The sequence below is a fragment of the Falco punctatus genome (genome assembly GCF_963210335.1).
Source record: "Falco punctatus genome assembly, chromosome: 7".
NCBI classification, from domain to species: domain Eukaryota; kingdom Metazoa; phylum Chordata; class Aves; order Falconiformes; family Falconidae; genus Falco; species Falco punctatus.
In genome coordinates, this window is record NC_137587.1 from 12,948,140 (window position 1) to 12,962,173 (window position 14,034).

A 14,034-nucleotide genomic window follows, 5' to 3' on the forward strand; every position below is an offset into this window, starting at 1 on the left:
TCTTTCCTGCAGTATCTGCAGAAACCAGCATGAGTCCCTTCACAAGTTTCTCTGAGCTCATAAGTTCATTAGAATATTTTTTCAATAAAATTTCAGATGCAGGTTACTGCAAAAAAACAACAAAAACTGCTACTAGTGATAAATACAAAACTGCCAATAGCAGTTATTGCCAAATCCAATAAGACTTACTTCGTAAAATGAACTAAATGCAAAATTTTACTGTGCTGTGTAAAGCATGTTGAAAATTTCCCAGCACTTCTATTTTTAAAATGTGTTGTTTAACAACGTTTTTGAAAAACATACAGAGAATCACATATATTATGTTCATCATTGAGATTAAATCCTAGAGGTGAAAAGATTAATTTTTCTGTATGTCAAACTATGGTAACTGGCAGTAATGGATTTATTCCTTTGCAGAAAACAATCATTAGGGACTGGAAAAAATCAGTTAAGATACAAAAGTATACAGAAGGCAAACCTGCAAAGCAAGATGTCATACTATGTACTCATTTTCCTGGATGTTGTTTATATTGTTTAATAATATATTTTGCTGTGTTGCAAAAAGTACTTTATAACAAATTTTTTTGTAACACTGTGTTTTGCTATAACTTCTGGCCTACAACATCTTAGTTTTCATCTTGAAAAACCATCCTCTTTTTCAGTAAGAGCATTTCATGGAGAGAAAAAGAAGATGGGAAGCTTTCCAACCAGCAGTAGTTGTGAGACATTAAGATCCCTCAAGACTGTTCTTTTTTCTCTTTTATGATAACGAGAATATAAAAAACTAAAAACTTAATTAACTTAAGTTTTTAATTATAGTTATACTTTAATGAACTGACAACTCTGCATGCATGATGAATAAAGAATTATCTTTTTCCCTTTCAGACTTTATCTTGGTTTTGTTTTGGGGGTTTGTTCTGCTGGGTTTTTTTTTTGCATTATGCACAATCTGAGCAACAAAGTATACAAGGGGATAAATTAATATCTTCTTAATAACATAAATTATTTAAGTACTCTTTTGGATATGTCTTGGCCTGGGATAGGAGAAAACAATCATATCTTCTCAAGCAGTTTTATCCGAGGGTTACTTTTATCAATTACACTATGTAAGGTTACGCAACAGGGACAAAAAAAACAGAATTTGCCATGTTCCCTATTTATAGCTAAGCAGCTTCCTATACAAACAGCTGCAGTCAAGATGAACATTTAAGAAAATAATGGCAGATAAATTGTCAGACCAGCAACTTCTGTCATCTTTTTGAAGTGCCTGCATTTAAATTAATGTCCATTTGGCTATTTTTCAACATCCAACTTCTGAAAAGCTTAGAGGAATTATTTTTATTTGGGGTAATAACAATACTACCTACCAGTATTCATTCCTTATTTGCAATATTAGTTTTCTGTTCTAAATACAAGATATGTCTTGTGCAATGTCTTTTAAAAAGCCTGTTTCAGAAGTTAATAAAAATGCTCTGGAAAGTAAATATCTTAATCAAATTCAACTGCATTGCCAGGAGAAACTATCGCATTTCAGGGATATTTCCACATACTGCTCTGCTTTTCATTCATACAGCCTAACCTGGCAAAAACAATTGTAATAGCTTTTATACTTATCTGAAATCGTAGTATAGTGTTGCAAATCTATACCTAACCGTGTTTATTTTTATGTGATGTTTCCCCTTCTAAAGATGATTGCTATCTACCAAATTGGACTGAGTTCTTTTCTGACACCGTTATGATGTCAACATACATCATCTATTTGAGATGGTGTTTCCAAAGTTTTAGTAAGCAAAGGAACAGAACCGCACATGTTTAGAAATTAAGTTTAAATACTGAACTTTAAAAGTTTAAGAATATGTTCCTTCAAAAAATGTCATCTTAGGACATATGCACAAAGAACTAACTCACCAGCACTTTGGCAATCAACATCTCTGGAAGCTCTCTGAGCATTTGTTAGCATGGGGACAAGACTTCTAAGATTAATTAACTAATGTTTCAAAACTAAGGTGCAGAAGTTAAAGTGCATTAATCCCCCATGTGGACACTGATTCAGGGCTAAAGTGGTCTTAATTTGCTGTAGCTTAATCCTCCCCAAAGGAACGAGAGCAAGCTACAATGACTTCTGAGTAAACATCCATTCGGGATTTTAATGCTCTTCAACTTTTGCACAAAACCTGCATTGATTTAGTAAGATTTCCTAGGTGCTCACCATGCAGACAAGCTTTTAGATACAAAGGAAACAGTATCACTGCTAACCACTCTGTGTGGGATCTCTTCCACCACTACTTGCCTTTGCTAATTGGGGTTATTATTGCATTATGTTCTGCCATGTTTAAGTAGCAACCAATGGACCAAAAAATTAAGTAGGCTGGACTTACAGAGTCTACACAAAGCAGAACTGAGAGTAAGGACATACGGATTCTGATTTTGCCTTGTTTCTGACCTGCTATGTGAACTTCTTAGTAATGCTTCCATCTCTTTGCTTCTGATTCCGTAACTGTAAAACAGAACCACATCTTCCTATCAACTTGTTTCTGGTACACATACTACTAATACAGGTTTCCCACACCATAAATTTTCTCATAGCTTATACATGTGCCCTGACTAGAGACTAGAAAAGATGAAATCCAGGCACAGGTGCAAGCCTGCAGTACAGCTGTAATTTTCTACATATGTCTGATCAGCACAATTTAAAACTTTGGTTTACAAATATGACATGTGATGGCAAGATTAGTTCACAATCCCTACAAATCAAAGTCACAAATTGGAACCAGATACCATGCGACACTAAGCTATTTCAATTACAGTTAAAAATCAATACATGTGGTCATTTGACTTTCCTGACAAAAATGTTGCTCACATAGCACGTGAGCCTAACACTGCAATTCATAGGAGAGATGTCAAATGATGATTCATGTATATTCATATAGTCAACGATTTTTAAAGGGGTTTTTGCCATTCTTTTGGGGATAATATTATTAATGCTCTTATAAGGAAGAGACTCTACTCAAGTTGATCTTGCACAAAAATCCCAAAACAAACTGGTCCACATGAAAATTGGCCTCATTTTACTTTGCACTGCACACACTGCAATCCTTGAGACCCAGGAAATGCACCATATGCCCTGGTACTACCACTGAATGGCATAACACCCACTCCAGACTGCATATACAGCCTCTATCTCTACCACTCCTCTAATAAAAGTTCCTGGGAACAGCTCAGCTCTTCCAGGGGAGCTCTGATCTCACCATCAGATTGCACTAAAAGCAAAGGAAATAGGTCTGACTGGCCTGTTCACCCCTGCTGTCTTTTTGTAAATGTAATTTCTCCATACACATCTTCAGTATCATTTGTAACTGCATCATTTGGCAGTGTCATTTCTGTTCCCCATTGTTTTACCACCTCTGAAAAGCAAGAAGGCCCATTCATGACAGATCGTGCACAGCAGCTCTGATCTCAGCAAGCTAAGATCTGCCCTGTCCTTTGCTCAGGTAGGACAGTCAGTAACAAGGAGAAGATAGTAACCTTACTTCTTGTCCCATTATTTTACTATTTATTGCTTCAGCTCATTATCTTTTTATCATTTTTTTCAGTTTTTCATCAGATTCAGCCTGCTTCAGACACCTCCCTTCTCCACAACTTCTTTACATCACCCTACACAGTTCCAACAAGCAAAAGTAAAAGGACTGTGACAATTCAAACAAACATGACTTTTGACTCCTAATTTTTAGCTACCATGATGCAGACATGGCATGCCTATTCCTCCTGGTTTTGTTTTCCTCTATTTCTCCAAAATCCTACTACCACAAATGTTTAATACCATTTATCATGGTACGTTTCTACAGATATCTCAATTCTGGTAACCTTCGAGAACATGCTTCACTCTACTCATGTTAACCTTTGCCTTTTGTAAGATCATTGCATGGAGAAATACATGTGCTAATACTGAAACAATGAGGATTTAAAAGTATTTTTGCCTTTATCTCCCCAGTGTTACACCTTACCACCTACTCATCTGTTTGTTTTCTATTACAGTCTCATTAAAAGGAAAACTTTGAGGATCAAACGCTCCAGAGCTGTTAACTGTTAGTGACATTGGGCTTCCTCATGAGATAGTAAAAAACTAAGAACTGACTTATCCTATATTTTTGAACATACATATTACTATAGAACATAAGGTCAGGCAAAAGGTATATTACATACTGAAGAGAATTTAAAGTAGCAACAGAAGAAGTAGGGGGGGGGAAGTGTGTATCTCCCCAAGTAAACAGTTGTTTACTAGCAAGTGCAGGAAATCATTCCTAGTACAATCATAGAATCACAGAATGGTTGGGGTTGGATGGGAGCTTAAAGACCATCTAGTTCCAACCCCCCTGCCATGGGCAGGGACACCTTCCACTAGACCAGGTTGCTCCCAGCCCCATCCAGCCTGGCCTTGGACTCTGCCAGGGATGGGGCACCCACAGCTTCTCTGGACAACCTGTGCCAGTGTCTCACACCCTCACCGTAAAGAATTGCTTCCTAATATCTAGTCTAAATCTACCCTCTTTCAGTTTAAAACCATTACCCCTTGTCCTACACTACAGGTCCTACTAAAAAGTCTGTCCCTATCTTTCTCATAAGCCCCTTTTAGGTACCAGAAGGTGGCTGTAAGGTGTCCCTGAAGCCTTCTCCTATCCAGGCTCAACAACCCCGACTCTCTCAGCCTGTCTTCACAGGAGAGGTGCTCCAATCCTCTAGATAATCTTCACGGCCTTCCTCTGCGCTTGCTCCAACAGGTCCATGTCCTTCTTATGTAGGAGGCTCCAGAGCTGAATGCGGTACTGCACGTGGGGTCTCACGAGAGTGGAGTAGAGGGGCAGAATCACCTCCCTTGAACCTCTGGTCATGCTTCTGCTGATGCAGTCCAGGATAAGGTTGGCCTTCTGGGCTGCAAGCTCACATTGGTGGGTCCTGTTGAGTTTCTCATCTGTCAACGCCCCCAAGTTCTTTTTCCTCAGGGTGCTCCCAATCCATTCTCCGCCCAGCCTGTATTTGTGCTTGGGATTGCCCTGACCCATGTGCAGCACTTTGCACTTGGCCTTGCTGAACTTCATGAGGTTTGCACGGCCCCACCTCTCAAAACTGTCAAGGTCCCTCTGGATGGTGTCCCTTCCCTCCAGTGTGTCAGCTGCACCACACAGCTTGGTGTCGTCAGCAAACTTGCTGAGGGTGCACCCAGTCCCGCTGTCTTTGTCACCAACAAAGATGTTAAACAGCGCCTGTCCCAATACCGACCCCTGAGGAATGCCAGTCGTCACCGGTCTCCATTTGGACATTGAGCTGTTGACCACAAGTCTTTGAGTGTGTCCATCCAGACAATTCCTTATCCACCGAGTGGTCCAGCCATCAAATCTATGCCTCTCCAGTTTAGATACATGGATGTCATGTGGGACAGTGTCAAGTGCTTTGCACAAGTCCAGATAGATGAGGGCAACACCCCCTCCTCGTCTCCCCCTGCCTGTCCTTCCTAAAGAGCCTGTATCTTTCCATTCCAACACTTCAGCCATAGGAGCCATCCTACCAAGTCTCCATGATGCCAATAAAATCACAGCCCTGCAGGTGTGCGTGCATCTCTAACTCCACCTGTTTATTCCCCATGCTACGTGCACTGCCTTTGCATAAAGGCATTTAAGTTGGGCCCCCGATGAAGCTGACTTACTGGCTGGAGTGGCTGCAATTCCTCTGCGCTGCTCTTCAGGTGCTCTCCTGCTGACCACATAGTTACAAAGGGGAAACAAACTGTTCTAATAAAGAGGTTGCCCAGAAAGTCTCCCCTACTGAAGAAGAAAATAGGAGTTTTGAAGAGTAAAGGATTAAAACAGCCTAGACCTTTTAGAAGATCTGAATGGGAGATGCAAAGCATGCACAAGGCCCCATCTCCCACTTTGACAAGGAGCAAGTAGTGACCAGGCTGAATGAATGAGAGAGAAAGATTAGGTGTGTAATTTATTTTATTACTTCATTTATGCCCTCTCTAAACATACTAAATATTTCACCTTTCTCAAATATTTGTTCTTACATTTTTACTTCAATCTAGTTCAGATGCCACATCAGGTAAGTAGGTTAACAACAATACATTCCTGACTGGAAGGGTGGCAGGTGACTAAATATCATTTGCCTTTAGACACTCCTGCAGTGCCTCAGCTTCCAGGCTCATCTTCCACTGTGTCTAAGGGATTATGGAACTGGTCTTATGGTGAGAAACAACAGAGCTGGCACCAACGGACCAGGGGAGATAGAAGTGTCCTCTTGCGAATGCTGATACAGTGAAGGCTCTCTGCCACGCTGCAGAATATTGGGATAATGTTTGAATCTCAAGGGGTGCAGAGAAGATGTCACTTCCTTTGTTTGTTTGTGTTTACCATGGAAGGGACTTATCTTGACTTTCATTTATTATTAGTTTTACACTCAGTTTACAGTTTGACAGAACAAGCCCATGCAATGTGAAACGGAAAAGCAAAATGGTGATCTTCAAATACATTAAAGCTTGCCACACAGAATAAAGTAACGATTCTCTGTGTCTTTTGGGGATAGGACAAGAACAACTGTGCATAAACTGCTGTGAGGTAAATTTAGGCAAGACTGTAGGGTAAAGCTTTCAAGTTTGCTAAGCACTGGAATAAATTGTTCTGGATGTTAGAGAATACCCACCACTGGCTGTTTTTAAGAAAAGTCAGACAGCTTAAACAGTTCAGATGTGTTCTTTAACTGTTTGTGCATTGGACAAGGGAGAGGACTAAATGACCTCCTGGAATGTTTTTTAGTACTCTGTTCTATGATATTCTGAAAATGTCACGTACCTATGAAACAGAACTACAAGGACTTGCGCATCACTTATTAGAACCCATCTTCTCCCAGTTACAAGGCTAATACATTAGACCACTGCACTAGGCAGCCCCAGGAAAATGCTCTAAAATACTGAAGTAGTTCTTTGCATGGAAATATGCACACACCACTTCACCATTTTTCAAGAGGAGTCAGCATCTCAGCAAATGACATTGTTATGTTGTGTTATGATGCATGATGTTTTCATAACGATGTGACATGTCTAAATGACAAAAACCTGGCTTCCTACCAAAAATATAAAGTGGTGTACTTTTTTTTTCTTTTAACATGGGAAAGGAGCCATGATCAGTTCATATAGCAAATTTCCATGCAAGAAAATGGCAATAGACCAATTTAAAGTATTCCCCAAGTCTGTAATTATGAGAAAACAAAAAGGTTCAAAGGATTTTAGAAGCAGAAGATGCTTTGATAGAACTGTGCATCACTCCATACAATGAAACTATAGAAATATATAATGAACAACAGAACTGCAAATTGAGCATCATCCTGGAAGTTCTGGAAACACCCAGAACATTTCCAAAACCTAGAATATTTTTTCTGTAGTAAAGTCAATTGACACTAATAGTATTAGTAACTGGGTTTTCCTCACTGCAGAAAACCCTGTCAGGTAACAATACAACAAATAACCACCGTTTAACCTTATTGGTTTTGTTTGATGCATTAATATAAAAGCAGCAAAAAATCTTTTGGATAGCATGTTCTCCTTTGTTATAAATAACTCATCCTGAGATTCTTTTCTCTTTGCAACTTTATAAGAGTGCTAGATCTCTTTTAATGTCACAGTTTTTCATAGCATAAACACAGTATAGCTTTTGGCTCTCAAATAGGACCTTGAAAAGTTGCCATGACAGCATGGAGGATTCTGTTGCAATCCTCTGTATGCTACGCTGTTCCTTTCTTACTAAAGTCTCTTAGCACCTGCCCAGACATGCACTTGGCAATGTGATTAACTTCTATCATATAGCAGCCATTCTTCTGCTCATCATTCCTCCATGTGAACAAAACAGTGTTTAGCGTTTTGTTCTGGTAGCGTGTTGGTTTTGCTGCTATTTTAAAGCACATTACTGTGTCCTCGGGTTAGAAAGGCAAGTACAAAAAATTCTGTTTCAAGAAGACTAAAAGGTGGCAAGATATGCGATATTCCTCTGGTCCCCTGAGAGTTCATTTTACAGTCTCATACCTCTTCTCTAGCCCTCCAGCATTTCAGACTTATTCCACAGCCTATTCCTGATATGCCTTAGGGAAGGGGACAACATAGAAAGATGGAGCAGGAGGGCTACTCATATATTAGCTCAGCCCTTCCACCTAGTAGCTGCTGTTTCAGGTTCCTGGGAGCCCCAGCCACAGCCTGACTGGATTTTGTGTGGCTGGAAGAACAGCAGCAATACTGTCCCCACTTACCTTCAGGATGAGGTTCTCTATACAACAAGTACTGAACTTAGCATGGAACTATAAACTGAATTCAGAATCAATTCAGTGCGGCTGCCACCACGCATCGGGTTTATAAGACAGATCTTTTTAGGCATCAAAGGATTTTTGCTTTAACTTAGCAAGAGTTTTGAGAACACACACAATTGTATTTATGGAAAGAAGTTATTTTTTACTCAAAAATATACCGCCTGCATTTGCTACGGGTCAAGCTGGGATTTGTTCCTGAATCAGTCACCCAACTCTCATTCTAACAGCATACCTCTGAATAGTTTTATACTAATAACTGCTCTGTAGGGACTCTTGAAATGATAATATATTAAAGACTCATCAGCCTATCAGAAGAACATGTAATTTTATGTTCATTACTTCTTGGTTCTTGACTATAGAATTTGGATGGTTGCACCTCAATTAAAAGTTGAATCAAAGTTAATATAATTTAAATAAAAACTTCAATAAAAAGTTAAAGTTCTGTTCTTAATAGCATTAATACCCTCTAATGACCGCTACGGTCATTACCACTAGATAACTGACCTTCTTGAACCTCTCTTCACATAGAAACCTTTCTCCCAACACAGTCAATTATTTAGCAGTAATGAGTGCTCTGTAAGAGATTATTGTTTAACCAAGTACCTTGACACACTGCTTTTTCCCTGTTATCTCTATTCTTCAACAAATGGTACATTTTTTTCTATTGTAAGCTTTTTTAGTTCTGCGGATAGAAGGCTGTGGTCTTATTCTTTCCCATGGCAAAGCTTCAGATATAATTAAAATCTTGAAAATTAGGGTGCTATGAAACACTGTGAGCAGCAACTGTGGCCCTGTAAGACAGAGCAGTACTGAGGGCAGGTTTGAGATACCTAGGGAAAATGAGGGACACAAAAAGAAATATTGTTGGGGGTGAAAAGACCTAATTCTCTTAACAGCATGTGGACAAAAGGAGGAAAAAAGAAAAATGAATTAAAAAAGACAAAGATTCAGGAGCATAAAAGAAGTGAAAGGGAAGACGGAATGAAAGAACAAATAAAGAAGAGCAAAGAAAGCAAGGGAAACAGATTTGGGTGGACAGAATTAATTTTCATAAAGAAAGAAATCTTTTTGGCAGCGTCCTGGAAGCATTAAATGTTAAAGGGTCTTTGGTACTGTAGAAGTGTGAGAATTACTGGTTCAGTGAGCTCAACATTAGGCTGAAAGACAAAACTCCTGAATTCTAATTACAGCTGGCCTAATGACTCCCTTAAACTGCAGGGAAGGCTCTTCACCCCTCTGCCTCAGTTTCTTTCTCTGTAAAATGTAAAAAATATTCTTTTTTTCAAAAGGCATTCTGAAGTTTAAATATCCTGTGCTTCAGAAATACCAAGCATTAGTAGTTAGCAATGCCATTAACTATGTCCTCTTCCCCATATCTTTCTTTAAGATGTCACGCAGGTTATTTTGTTTTCAAGTTTTTAATACAAGACTCCAGAAGCACCTTCCAATTCAAATGCTCATGTTGAAGTACCTCAACCATTTTGCACAAATTCAGTTCTTTTTTTTCCTAAAAGATGCTTAATCAATTTAAGAGAGCAAGTATATTCTAATCAGTTTATTTTGAATGTTCTGATCACTGTTGCTTCCTCTGGCTCCTCTATACATGAAGCGAGCTACAGTCAGATTGTGGAACGATACCTGATGAATGTATAAGAAATACCAGTGTGCTATGCTAGAAATAACATAGTAAAAATCAGACATTTAAAATCTGCATGTCATTGTTACACTTTACTTGCTCTATGAGAGGGTATTTTGGCACAAAATACATGAAAAAAGGTCCATATAATGCCTTAATCCAGTATTCAGAAAAGAATGTCCTAAACAAGTCCTTTGCTCATTTAAAAGCAGTAAATATCTTTTAATGTCTTGGACAAATTCTCATCTGCTCTCTTTCCTTAGAAAAGGGCCTTGAAACCTGAAAAGGGGGAAGTAATACATTTTCCTATTGCCAGCACTGCTGCTATTTAGAAGACAACACGGGAGACATTTTTTCAAATTATTTTTCTACACTATAATATGTAGTCTAAGCGTCCAGCTTTTTTCATAGTATATCTGTTACATTGATTGAGGTTTCCTCGGTAATGGAGCTACTTTGCTGAAAGGGGACAACAGAGAACAACAGGGAGAGGGCCTTCAAAGCAAACTGCTTATGACATACCTCCTATCTTAAAGGGGTTAAGCTAGATTTTTTCTTAATGAGGAGATTGGAGGAAAGTGCAATATTCTATTCAGTTCTGGAAAATACTACAGGTAGCACTGCTGTATATAGAACCTTGTCAAGTAGACAGTTTACTACACTGGAAGAAAATGGAGCAAGAAGGATTTTTTTATTATTTGTATAAAATATATTGTTCTTCCAGGCTGTAGTGAAATAGTTTCTATTTAATTGCAGAGAAATCCTAAGAAGGTTACAGCAGTGAAACATTAAAATTCTAAGGGCAACTAATAACATTAAAACTTTATAGCCCCAGATAGAATAATTTAGACAAAAACAACATGAACATATGTTTTGTGTAATAATAACAAACATTTATAGCTGTCAAGAGAGAAAAACACAGGTTTATGCACACCTTAATGGCGTGCATGGGTGAGCATGAGTATATTTAAAACATAATATATTACAAAATTGACAGCAGGCATGACTCTTCTGGGTACTATGTTAAATCAATGAATAAATTACCAAAAGTGTGTTGTGGCTGTTTGGATGTGTAATTGAGCTTAACGTATGTAGTGTTATTTCAAAAGAAACTGTTCAAGGAGTTTCTAGACCAATCCACTATGCATCTTTACTAAGCTGTTTACAAATAACAATAAATGAAACTGTCTCACAGTAGGAAGGAAGTTTAGTTATACGCATTACGTAAATGGGGGAAAAGTTAATTTTAATATGTTTTTCAAGAATTAAACCCAAACATTATAATATTGCTAGGATTCACTGAATTGGAAATCAACATTTTTCATGTTCACTTTTAGATTTATTTTAATTAGCTGATACTCTACAAACAAAAGTCTTTGTACCAGTACATGTCAGGAAGAACTCCACTGAGATAACTATGGATGCATCACGCAATATGTATACTAAAGACTAAGAATCAAGGCCCAAATGAATGAACTAGCAAAAACATGAACTTAAATATATTTATTTCCTTAATACATTTCCTATCCAACAGATAGACAACATATTTTAAAAACATTTTATTAGATTAGAAACCTATGAAAGTAACTTTCCAACCTTATTGTTGACTTGTTAATAACAAAAAAAAAAAATCACAGATTTACAAACTAACTCATTAGTTGTCATATTTAGAAAAAAGCTGGGCATCTACTTCCATTCCTTGTTTTAGGGCTGTTTCATCTCACTACACCCAGGATTTGTGTAATAGAAACTGGTCCTATTTTCTTCCATTCCTCTTTATATTTTGCTGTCCTAATAGTACTGGGTTATTATACAGTGCTCTAAACCCTTGCACCTCAAATCTAAGATAGGAAGGGCAGCCTGTACAGGTTAATACTTGTACTTAACATCCTTGCGGTCTACAGGAAAACTTGCCAAACCAACAGCAAGTACAGAAAAGACAAGCTGACCTCAGTCACCTACTTCTTGCACCTCTCCTCCAAACTGAAATGACAGTCCTCAAATGTACACAATCATAAATGCACCATTCCAGACTTCTGTTGCATATCATAGCTTTAAATCATAGTATTTCAGAACACATGGTGCCGAACACTTAAGTGGATCTGAACTTTTTCCTTTGCAATTTTCTCTCTGTTCTTACCATTTCCTTTCATGATGTGACCTATCAGTATCAACCATATTTGTGATGTTCTTAGGGCTCATAAACCCAAGGATTAAGGTATTCTATGCTAAATGCCTGGCTCCTTTCTATAACATGGTTGTAAAGAGGAAAAATAAGATGAAGAAATGAAGTGTACATGCCCAGATGAGCTATTCTTTCTCTCTGGCCTGATGATGGTTCATAAAGCATGCTATGGGGCGATTATAAAAGAATATGGCTACCACCTGTCTCCTGGTCAGAATTCCCATTTTACATTTAAAGCCATCTTAGGTTAACTGTCATTAATGTTTACAGCTGCCCATGGGATGTAGCTAAGTGCACTACTACCACACATATTTTTCTGCAGTTACTTCCAGGTGTTTAAGAAACAAGTCTAGATTTCTAAATGTGATGCAGCCCCAATCATACCTCTCAGATTAGTCACACTACCCTGGGTAACTATAATTATCAATAAATTAAGACCTTCTGAGATATTGTGGTAAAGGCTTAATTAAAAATCCTGGCAAAATACAAAAAGAAAAGTACTACAAAAAATATTATCCACAAGTTACTAGACCTGACATACAAACTTGAGTATGCTTTTACCATAAGCCTTTTGCAGTCTTCTAATATGTAAGCCTATGTTTCACCAAGTGCTCTGCTGAAAAGGTTATTTTTTTTTTCATAATGTAGATACACATAAAGACGTTAGATGACACAACACTCAGCATGGTATTCTGTTGCCTTTTAATAGATTACCGTACAAAACTAACAAGATCTGTAACATCACTCTGAATCTAAAAGTTTAAGTGTAGTCAAGTGTACTATGCCACAAGACATTTAAGAACAAGTCAGATTTAAAATGCTGAATGTCCAACTAGATTGTTCCTTCATACATTATTTTACCTGATTTCGCTTTTGTGACTACCCCAGTGAAGAATAGCTGCTTTATACATACAGCTGAGACTAGAACGGAAAGATTCTACAGATTAAATCATTGCTAGAAGATGTTGTTCTGAAAGACTAAAATAGGAACTGAATTGGAAAAAAAGAAAATGCCACCCAATCACACTGACTATAAAAGTAATTAAAATACTTTTAAAAGAATAAAAACATGCAGAAGATAAAATTTAACTTTATCTAATAGTATCTTTGTTCACATCAATGTTTCTTTTGTTCTCTATTACATATTTAATCACTCCTAGACATCAACCATAACAGCAAAAACTCAAATACTGAACTGATAATTAAACACAGTAATATTTATAAGATGTTAGTTTATTCTGTAGATACGAACACTTAATTTATTGCACAAATACAATGAAAGTAAAATTTCTTTTTAAAGATCAGAGGAGTGCCATGCCAGTCACTCTTCAATTGAATAAAGCAGTAATTCTTGTTTTCAGAGAAGTAATATAATTTTAATAAAATGACAAAGATAGAATGCTATTAACAGAAGCAACAATCTTTAGTAATGACAATTGGCAATAGCATCCACATTAAGCTGCCATTTTTAAAGTATAGGATTTTCAGGATACTATGTGAAAAGGGAAAAGCTAGATTTTAAAACATGATTTTTGTGCAAGCGAAACACGGTGGGAACAGTTTAGCATCAAAAATAAGAAAGCACCTCAGTACAGGAGGCAAGCTGAGTTTACTCCACTGAAGCCTGCACTACCAGAGGTAATTAGGATAAGCACGAAGTGATTCTGTGTTGTTACTACCAGAGCTAGAAAAGGCAAAATAGGCTAGTGGAGATAGTCAAAGAGAGCCCTGTAAGCCCAACCTCTAACTCTTATGCCGCATTATCTAAACAATCCAAAATATTTATCATTGTGATAACTGGTAAACAACACGTGGGTAGAACACACATTCAAACTCTATTGTTTGAGCTGACCAGAACCAATTTTGT

The 14,034-nt window shown here is 37.6% G+C and overlaps 1 protein-coding gene across 5 annotated transcripts in view; it reads right to left on the reverse strand.

Annotated features, from left to right (window-relative positions):
• AKAP6 (A-kinase anchoring protein 6) overlaps positions 1 to 14,034 on the reverse strand; it is a 351,976-nt gene that overhangs the window by 172,581 nt on the left and 165,361 nt on the right. The gene's annotated exons all lie outside the window — the stretch shown is intronic.